The sequence below is a fragment of the Petromyzon marinus genome, chromosome 82, assembly GCF_048934315.1.
Source record: "Petromyzon marinus isolate PM22_M1 ecotype Great Lakes invasive population chromosome 82, UKy_Petmar_22M1.pri1.0, whole genome shotgun sequence".
Lineage (NCBI taxonomy): Eukaryota > Metazoa > Chordata > Hyperoartia > Petromyzontiformes > Petromyzontidae > Petromyzon > Petromyzon marinus.
This window is the reverse complement of record NC_133747.1, coordinates 5,151,333-5,164,285: the sequence shown is the minus strand read 5'-3', so window position 1 is coordinate 5,164,285 and position 12,953 is coordinate 5,151,333. Positions and strand designations below refer to the sequence as shown.

General features: G+C 44.3%; 1 long non-coding RNA gene across 1 annotated transcript in view; it reads right to left on the bottom strand.

The window, feature by feature from the left end:
• Positions 1–707: 707 nt before the first annotated feature.
• LOC142907722 (uncharacterized) overlaps positions 708–12,953 on the bottom strand; it is a 92,206-nt gene continuing 79,960 nt past the window's right edge. The window contains exons 5-6 of the long non-coding RNA XR_012931237.1: positions 4,305–4,394; positions 708–3,561 (exon numbers count right to left, since the gene is read on the bottom strand). This is a non-coding gene — a long non-coding RNA (uncharacterized LOC142907722). The remainder of the gene's footprint in view (positions 3,562–4,304; positions 4,395–12,953) is intronic.

Below are 12,953 nucleotides of genomic sequence, written 5' to 3'. Positions count from 1 at the left end.
CCACCCCCCACCCCTAGCCCCCACCCCCTAGCCCCCCACCCCCACCCCTAGCCCCCACCCCCACCCCCACCCCTAGCCCCCACCCCCACCCCACCCCTAGCCCCCACTCCTAGCCCCCACCCCTAACCCCCACGCCCACCCCTAGCCCCCACCCCCACACCCCCACCCTACCCCCCCCTAGCCCCCACCCCTAGCCTCCACCCCCACTCCCACCCCTAGCCCCACCCCTACCCCTAGCCCCCACCCCTAGCCCCCACCCCTAGCCCCCACTCCTAGCCCCCACCCCTAACCCCCACGCCCACCCCTAGCCCCACCCCTAGCCTCCACCCCCACCCCCACCCCTAGCCCCCGCCTAGCCCCCACCCCTAGCCTCCACCCCCACTCCCACCCCTAGCCCCCACCCCTACCCCCCACCCCTAGCCCCCACCCCTAGCCCCCACCCCTAGCCCCCACCCCTAGCCCCCACCCCCACCCCCCACCCCACCCCTACCTCCACCCCCACCCTAGCCCCCACCCCTAGCCCCCACCCCAAGTACAGTTAACTAGTTATAGTAGTTAACTAGATATAGTACTAACTATAACTAGTTAATACTACTAACTTTGTATTTAACTAGTTAGTAGTTAACTACTAACTAGTTAAATACTAACTAGTTAACTACTAACTAATTAGTACTGACTAGTTAGTAGTTAACTAGTTAGTACTATAACTAGTACTATAACTAGTACTAACTAGTACTAACTAGTAAGTTAGCAGTTAACTAGTTAGTACTAACTAGTTAGTAGTTAACTAGTTAGTACTATAACTACTACTAACTAGTCGGTTAGTAGTTAACTAGTTAGTACTAACTAGATAGTAGTTATCTAGTTATTACTAACTAGTTAGTAGTTAACTAGTTAGCACTATAACTAGTACTAACTAGTAAGTTAGTAGTTAACTAGTTAGTACTAACTAGTTAGTAGTTAACTAGTTAGTACTATACTAGTACTAACTAGTAAGTCAGTAGTTAACTAGTTAGTACTAACTAGTTAGTAGTTAACTAGTTAGTACTATAACTAGTACTAACTAGTAAGTTAGTCGTTAACTAGTTAGTACTAACTAGTTAGTAGTTAACTAGTTAGTACTATAACTAGTACTAACTAGTAAGTCAGTAGTTAACTAGTTAGTACTAACTAGTTAGTAGTTAACTAGTTAGTACTATAACTAGTACTAACTAGCAAGTCAGTAGTTAACTAGTTAGTACTAACTAGTTAGTAGTTAACTAGTTAGTACTATAACTACTACTAACTAGTAAGTACTAACTAGTTAGTACGAACTAGTTAGTAGTTAGTGAGTTAACTGGTTGGTAGTTAACTAACTACTCTAACTAGTTAACTACTAACTAGATAGTTAGTTAAATAGTTAGTGAACTACTTAGTTAATTAACTACTTAGTCAACTACTTAGATAGTTAGTTAACTAGTTAGTGAGCTACTTAGTCAGTTAACTAGTTAGTGAACTAGTTAGTTAAGTAGTTAGTTAACTAGTTAGTGAACTAGTTAACTAGTTAGTGAGCTACTTAGTTAGTTAACTAGTTAGTGAACTAGCTAGTTAACTAGTTAGTTGGTTAACTAGATAGTGAACTACTTAGTTAACTAGTTAGTTAACTCGTTAGCGAACTATTTAGTTAGTTGACTGGTTAGTTAACTAGGTAGTGAAATAGTTAACGAGTTAACTAGTGAGCTACTTAGTTAACTGGTCAGGTAACTAGTTAGTTAACTAGTTAGTTTATTAACTAGTTAGTTAACTAGTTAGTGAACTAGATAACTAGTCAGTTAACTAGTTAGTGAACTACTTAGTTAGTTAACTAGTTAGTTAACTGGTTGGTGAACTAGTTTACTAGTTGGTTAACTAGTCAGTTAGCTAGTTAGTGAACTACTTAGTTAACTGGTTAGTTAACTAGTTAGTGAACTAGTTAACTAGTTAGTGAACTACTTAGTTAACTAGTTAGTGAACTAGTTAGTTAGTTGACTGGTTAGTTAACTACTTAGTGAAATAGTTAACTAGTTAACTAGTGAGCTACTTAGTTAACTGGTTAGTTAACTAGTTAGTGAACTAGTTAGTTTATTAACTAGTCAGTTAACTAGTTAGTGAACTAGATAAGTAGTCAGTTAACTAGTTAGTTAACTAGTTAGTTAACTAGTTGGTGAACTAGTTTACTAGTTGGTTAACTAGTCAGTTAGTTAGCTAGTTAGTGAACTACTTAGTTAACTGGTTAGTTAACGAGTTAGTGAACTAGCGAGCTAGTGAACTAGTTAGTTAACTAGTTGGTAGTTAACTAGTTAGTTAACTAATTGGTAGTTAACTAACTAGCTAGTTAACTACTAACTAGTTAGTTAACTAGTTAGTAGTGAGCTAACTAGTCAGTTAACTAGTTAGTAGTTAACTAACTAGTTCACTAACTAGTCAGTTAACTAGTTAGTGAACTACTTAGTTAACTAGCTAGTTAGCTAGTTAGTGAACTAACGAGCTAATGAACTAATTAGTTAACTAGTTGGTAGTTAACTAACTAGTTAACTACTAACTAGTTAGTTAACTCGTTAGTAGTTAACTAGTAAAATGGTTAGTTAACTAGTTAGTTAACTAGTTGGCAGTTAACTAACTAGTTAACTACTAACTAGTTAGTTAACTAGTTAGTAGTGAGCTAACTAGTCAGTTAACTAGTTAGTAGTTAACTAACTAGTTCACTAACTAGTCAGTTAACTAGTTAGTGAACTACTTAGTTAACTAGCTAGTTAGCTAGTTAGTGAACTAACGAGCTAATGAACTAATTAGTTAACTAGTTGGTAGTTAACTAACTAGTTAACTACTAACTAGTTAGTTAATTAGTTAGTTAACTAGTTACCTAGTTAGTTAACTAGTTGGTAGTTAGTTAACTAGTTAGTTAACTAACTAGTTAGTTAACTAGTTAACTAGTTGACTAACTAGTGAACTAGTTAACTAACTAGTTAGTTAACTAGTTCACTAGGTAACTAGTTGACTAACTAGTTAACTAGTTGACTAACTAGTTAACTAGTTGGAAGTTAACTAACTAGTTAGTTAACTAGTTCACTAGGTAACTAGTTGACTAACTAGTTAACTAGTTGGTAGTTAACTAACTAGTTAGTTAACTAGTTCACTAGGTAACTAGTTGACTAACTAGTTAACTAGTTGACTAACTAGTTAACTAGTTGGTAGTTAACTAACTAGTTAGTTAACTAGTTCACTAGGTAACTAGTTGACTAACTAGTTAACTAGTTGACTAACTAGTTAACTAGTTGGTAGTTAACTAACTAGTTAGTTAGTTAACTAACTAGTTAGTTAACTAGTTCACTAGGTAACTAGTTGACTAACTAGTTAACTAGTTGACTAACTAGTTAACTAGTTGGTAGTTAAAATCGAGGCGTATTCAAACTCGAGGCGCTCTGAGTCTCCGTCAAGCTGCTGATGCTGCTGCTGCTGTGGGCGGGGCCTGCGGGGGTGGGGGCGGGGCGCGGGGCTCGATGGGCGGGGCCTGGGCTCAGGTTTAGCCCCGCCCACTCCGGCCTCGTGTGGGTAAGGGAGAGAGGTGGGTGGGGGTGTGGGGTCGGAGCGGTGGGGAGGCAAGGGGAGGGGCCACAAGCGGAAGGGGAGGGGCCAATTGAGAGGAGAGGAGGGGCCATAGAGGGGGCGGGGCAACAGAGGGGAGGGGCGAGGGGAGGGGCCAAATTATCGACTGTATTGATTTGTACAGTATACATTATAGACTGTATTGTTTTGTACAGTATACATTACAGACTGTATTGATTACTACAGTCTACACAATAGACTGTATAGATTACTACAGTATACATTATAGACTGTATTGATTGCTACAGTATACATTATAGACTGTATTGATTGCTACAATATACATTATAGACTGTATAGATTACTACAGTATACATTATAGACTGTATTGATTACTACAGTATACATTATAGACTGTATTGATTGCTACAGTATACATTATAGACTGTATAGATTACTACAGTATACATTATAGACTGTATTGATTGCTACAGTATACATTATAGACTGTATAGATTACTACAGTATACATTATAGACTGTATAGATTACTACAGTATACATTATAGACTGTATTGATTGGTACAGTATACATTATAGACTGTATTGATTACTACAGTACACATTATAGACTGTATTGATTACTACAGTATACATTATAGAATGTATTGATTACTACAGTATACATTATAGACTGTATAGATTACTACAGTACACATTATAGACTGTATTGATTGGTACCGCATTGCCCAACGCGCCCATGGTATCGAGGTATGGCGATGGGGAGGCTGGGGAGTTGCCCCCCTCCTTACTGAGCTTGGGGTAGACTACCTGAGACACACACACAGAGAGACACACACAGAGAGAGAGACACACAGAGAGACACACAGAGAGACACAGAGACACACACAGAGAGAGACACACACAGAGATAGACACAGAGACACACACACAGAGAGACACAGACACAGAGACACAAACACACAGATACATACACAGGTACATACACAGAGACACACACACAGAGACACACACACACAGAGAGAGACACACAGAGAGACACAGAGACACACACAGAGAGAGACACACACAGAGATACACACAGAGACACAGAGACACACACACACAGAGACACACACAGATACATACACAGAGAGACACAGGTACACAGGTACATACACAGGTACACACACACACACACACAGATACAGAGACACTCACACAGAGACACACAGACACACACACACAGAGACACACACAGTGACACACACACAGAGACACACACACAGTGACACACACACACACACAGAGACACACAGAGACACACACATACACACAGATACACACACACACACAGAGACACACACAGAAACACAGATACACACACAGAGACACACACACACAGAGACACACACAGAAACACAGATACACACACAGAGACACACACACAGAGACACAAACACACAGATACATACACAGGTACATACACAGAGACACACACACAGAGACACACACACAGAGACACAAACACACAGATACATACACAGGTACATACACAGAGACACACACACAGAGACACACACACAGAGACACAGAGACACAGATACATACACAGGTACATACACAGAGACACACACACAGAGACACACACACAGAGACACAAACACACAGATACATACACAGGTACATACACAGAGACACACACACAGAGACACACACACACAGAGAGAGACACACAGAGAGACACAGAGACACACACAGAGAGAGACACACACAGAGATACACACAGAGACACAGAGACACACACACACAGAGACACACACAGATACATACACAGAGAGACACAGGTACACAGGTACATACACAGGTACACACACACACACACACAGATACAGAGACACTCACACAGAGACACACAGACACACACACACAGAGACACACACAGTGACACACACACAGAGACACACACACAGTGACACACACACACACACAGAGACACACAGAGACACACACATACACACAGAGACACACACACAGAGACACAAACACACAGATACATACACAGGTACATACACAGAGACACACACACAGAGACACACACACAGAGACACAAACACACAGATACATACACAGGTACATACACAGAGACACACACACAGAGACACACACACAGAGACACAGAGACACAGATACATACACAGGTACATACACAGAGACACACACACAGAGACACACACACAGAGACACAAACACACAGATACATACACAGGTACATACACAGAGACACACACACAGAGACACACACACAGAGACACAAACACACAGATACATACACAGGTACATACACAGAGACACACAGGTACACAGGTACATACACAGAGACAGACACACACACACACACAGAGACACACACACAGAGACAGACACACACACACACAGAGACACACACAGATACACAGAGAGACACAGGTACACAGGTACATACACAGGTACATACACAGACACACACACACAGAGACACACACACAGAGACACAAACACACAGATACATACACAGGTACATACACAGAGACACACACACAGAGACACACACACACAGGTACATACACAGAGAGACACACACAGACACACAGAGACACACACAGAGACACACACAGAGAGACACACAGATACATACACAGGTACACACAGAGACATACACACACACACAGATACACACACACACATACAGACACAGAGACACACACACAGAGATACACACAGATAAACACACACACATACATACAGACACACACAGCCACACACATACATACACACACATACACACAGATACACACATACACACACACACAGAGACACAGATACATACACAGGTACATACACAGAGACACACACACACACAGGTACATACACAGGTACATACACACAGACACACAGAGACACACACAGAGACACACACAGAGACACACACAGAGAGACACACACACACACAGACACACACACACAGAGACACAGAGACACATACACACACATACACACACATACACACACACAGATACACAGAGACACACACAGACACACATACACACAGATACATACACAGAGAGACACACACATACACACACAGACACACACACACACACACAGAGACACACACACACAGATACACAGAGACACACACACACATACACACACACAGAGACACACAGAGACACACACACAGACACACAGATAAACACACACACAGACATACACACACACATACACACAGAGACACAGATACACACAGAGATACACACATACACACACAGACACACACAGACACACACATACACACACACACAGATACACACAGAGACAGAGACACAGACACACAGAGACACATACAGAGACACACATACACAGAGAGACACACAGAGACACACACACAGAGACACACATACACACAGAGACACAGACACACAGACACACACACACAGAGACACACACACAGATACACACACAGACACACAGAGACACACACATACACACAGATACACACACACACAGACACACACACACAGAGACACAGAGACACATACACACACATACACATACATACACACACACAGATACACAGAGACACACACACACACAAACATACACACAGATACACACAGACACACAGACACACAGATACACACACACAGAGACACAGAGACACATATACACACATACACACACATACACACACATACACACAGACACTCACACAGAGACACACATATACACAAAGAGACATACACACACATACACACACACAGACACACACAGGTACACACAGATACACACAGGTACACACAGATACACACACACAGAGATACACACAGATAAACACACACACACATACACACAGAGACACAGATACACACAGGGATACACACACACATACACACACACAGAGACACACAGAAATACACACACACACACATACAGACATACACACAGATAAACACACGCAGATACATACACACAGACACACATACACACAGATACACACAGACACACAGAGACACAGAGAGACACAGGTACACACAGATACACACACACACAGACACACACATACATACACATACACACAGAGACACACACACATACACACACACAGATACACACACACACAGATACACACACACAGATACACACACACATACATACAGATAAACACACACACAGATACACACAGATACATACACACAGAGATACACACACAGATACACAGATACACACACACACAGATACACACACAGATACATACACACACAGAGACACACACACACACAGATACACACACACAGAGACATACACACACACAGAGACACACACACATACACACAGACACACAGAGACACACACACACATACACACAGATAAACACACACACAGATACACACACACATACACACACACATACACACAGATAAACACACACAGATACACACACACACACAGACATACACACACATACACACAGAGACACACACACACATACACACAGAGACACACACACAGATACATACACACACAGAGACATACACACACACAGAGACATACACACACATACACACAGACACACAGAGACACACACACACATACACACAGAAAAACACACACACAGATACACACACACATACATACACACAGACACACAGAGACATACACACACATACACACACAGATACATACACACACACAGACATACACACACACACAGATACATACACACACACACATAAACGCAGACACACAGAGACACACACATACACACAGATAAACACACACAGATACACACACATACACACACACAGAGACACACACATACATACAGATAAACACACACACAGATACACACAGATACATACACACAGAGACACACACACAGATACACAGATACACACACACAGATACATACAGGTACACACAGAGACATACACACACACACAGAGACATACACACACATAGACAAACACAAAGATACATACACACAGGTACACACACATACACACACAGACACATACAGAGACACACACACAGTGACACACACACACACAGTGACACACACACAGTGACACACACACACAGTGACACACACACAGTGACACACACACACACAGTGACACAAACAGTGATACACACACAGTGACACACACACACAGTGACACACACAGTGACACACACACACAGTGACACACACACAGTGACACACACATACACACAGTGACACACACACACACAGTGACACACACACAGTGACACACACAGTGACACACACACAGTGACACACACACACAGTGACACACACACAGTGACACACACACACAGTGACACACACACAGTGACACACACACACAGTGACACACACAGTGACACACACACAGTGACACACACAGTGACACACACAGTGACACACACACAGTGACACACACAGTGACACACACACAGTGACACACACAGTGACACACACACACACAGTGACACACAGTGACACACACAGTGACACACACAGTGACACACACAGTGACACACACAGTGACACACACACAGACACACACACACAGTGACACACACACAGTGACACACACACAGTGACACACACAGTGACACACACAGTGACACACACAGTGGCACACACACACAGTGACACACACACAGTGACACACACACACAGTGTCACACACACACAGTGACACACACACAGTGACACAGTGACACACACAGTGACACACACACACAGTGACACACACACACAGTGACAAACACACACAGTGACACACACACACAGTGACAAACACACACAGTGACACACACAGTGACACACACAGTGACACACACACAGTGACACACGCAGTGACACACACACAGTGACACACACACAGTGACACACACAGTGACACACACACAGTGACACACACAGTGACACACACACAGTGACACACACACACACAGTGACACACACACAGTGACACACACACAGTGACACACACACAGTGACACACACACAGTGACACACACACACATACACACACAGTGACACACACACAGTGACACACACAGTGACATACACAGTGACACACACACAGTGACACAGTGACACACACAGTGACACACACACACAGTGACACACACAGTGACACACACAGTGACACACACACAGTGACACACACACAGTGACACACACAGTGACACACACACACACAGTGACAAACACACACAGTGACACACACACAGTGACACACACACACAGTGACACAGTGACACACACAGTGACACACACACAGTGACACACACACACACAGTGACACACACACAGTGACACACACAGTGACACACACAGTGACACACACACACAGTGACACACACACAGTGACACACACAGTGACACACACACAGTGACACACACAGTGACACACACACAGTGACACACACAGTAACACACACACAGTGACACACACACAGTGACACACACACAGTGACACACACAGTGACACACACACAGTGACACACACACAGTGACACACACAGTGACACACACACAGTGACACACACAGTGACACACACACACAGTGACACAGTGACACACACACAGTGACACACACACAGTGATACACACAGTGACACACACACAGTGACACACACACAGTGACACACACAGTGACACACACACAGTGACACACACAGTGACACACACACACACAGTGAGACACACAGTGACACACACACACAGTGACACACACACAGTGACACACACAGTGACACACACACAGTGACACACACAGTGACACACACACACAGTGACACACACAGTGACACACACACAGTGACACACACAGTGACACAAACACACAGTGACACACAGTGACACACACAGTGACACACACACACAGTGACACAGGTACACACACACAGTGACACACACAGTGACACACACACACACAGTGACACACACACACACAGTGACACACACACACACAAACACACACACACAGTGACACACACACACAGTGACACACACACAGTGACACACACACAGTGACACACACAGTGACACACACACACACACAGTGACACACACACAGTGACACACACACAGTGACACACACACACACACACACAGTGACACACACAGTGACACACACACACACACAGTGACACACACAGTGATACACACACAGTTACACACACACACAGTGACACACACAGTGACACAGTGACACACACAGTGACACACACACACAGTGACACACACAGTGACACACACAGTGACACACACACACAGACACACACACACACACACACAGTGACACACACACAGTGACACACACAGTGACACACAGTGACACACACACAGTGACACACACACAGTGTCACACACACACAGTGACACACACACAGTGACACAGTGACACACACAGTGACACACACACACAGTGACACACACACAGTGACAAACACACACAGTGACACACACACAGTGACACACACACACAGTGACACACACACAGTGACACACACACAGTGACACACGCAGTGACACACACACACAGTGACACACACAGTGACACACACACAGTGACACACACACACAGTGACACACACACAGTGACACACACACAGTGACACACACACAGTGACACAGTGACACACACAGTGACACACACAGTGACACACACACAGTGACACACACAGTGACACACACACAGTGACACACACAGTGACACACACACACACAGTGACACACACACAGTGACACACACACACACAGTGACACACACACAGTGACACACACACACAGTGACACACACACACACAGTGACACACACACACAGTGACACAGTGACACACACACACAGTGACACACACAGTAACACACACAGTGACACACACAGTGACACACACACACACAGTGACACACACACAGTGACACACACACAGTGACACACAGTGACACACACACACAGTGACACACACACAGTGACACACACACAGTGACACACACAGTGAAACACACACACAGTGACACACACACACAGTGACACACACAGTGACACAGTGACACACACAGTGACACACACACACAGTGACACACACACAGTGACACACACAGTGACACACACACAGTGACACACACACAGTGACACAGTGACACACACACACAGTGACACACACAGTGACACAGTGACACACACAGTGACACACACACAGTGACACACACACAGTGACACACACAGTGACACACACAGTGACACACACACAGTGATACACACACAGTGACACAGTGACACACACACAGTGACACACACACACAGTGACACACACACAGTGACACACACACACAGTGACACACACACAGTGACACACACACACAGTGACACACACACACAGTGACACACACACAGTGACACACACAGTGACACACACAGTGACACAGTGACACACACAGAGACACACACACAGTGACACACACACACAGTGACACACACACAGTGTGACACACACACACACAGTGACAAACACACAGTGACACAGTGACACACACACACAGTGACACACACACAGTGACACACACACACACACACAGTGACACACACACAGTGACACACACACACAGACACACAGTGACACACACACAGTGACACACACACAGTGACACACACACACAGTGACACACACACAGTGACACACACACACAGTGACACACACAGTGACACACACACAGTGACACACACACACAGTGACACACACACAGTGACACACACACACAGTGACACACACACAGTGACACACACACACAGTGACACACACAGTGACACACACACAGTGACACACACACAGTGACACACACAGTGACACACACAGTGACACACACACAGTGACACACACAGTGACACACACACACACAGTGACACACAGTGACACACACAGTGACACACACAGTGACACACACACACAGTGACACACACACACAGTGGCACACACACACAGTGACACACACACAGTGACACAGTGACACACACAGTGACACACACACACAGTGACACACACAGTGACACACACACAGTGACACACACACAGTGACACACACACACAGTGTCACACACACACAGTGACACACACACAGTGACACAGTGACACACACAGTGACACACACACACAGTGACACACACACAGTGACAAACACACACAGTGACACACACACACAGTGACAAACACACACAGTGACACACACAGTGACACACACAGTGACACACACACACAGTGACACACACACACACAGTGACACACACACAGTGACACACACACAGTGACACACACACAGTGACACACACACACACAGTGACACACACACACAGTA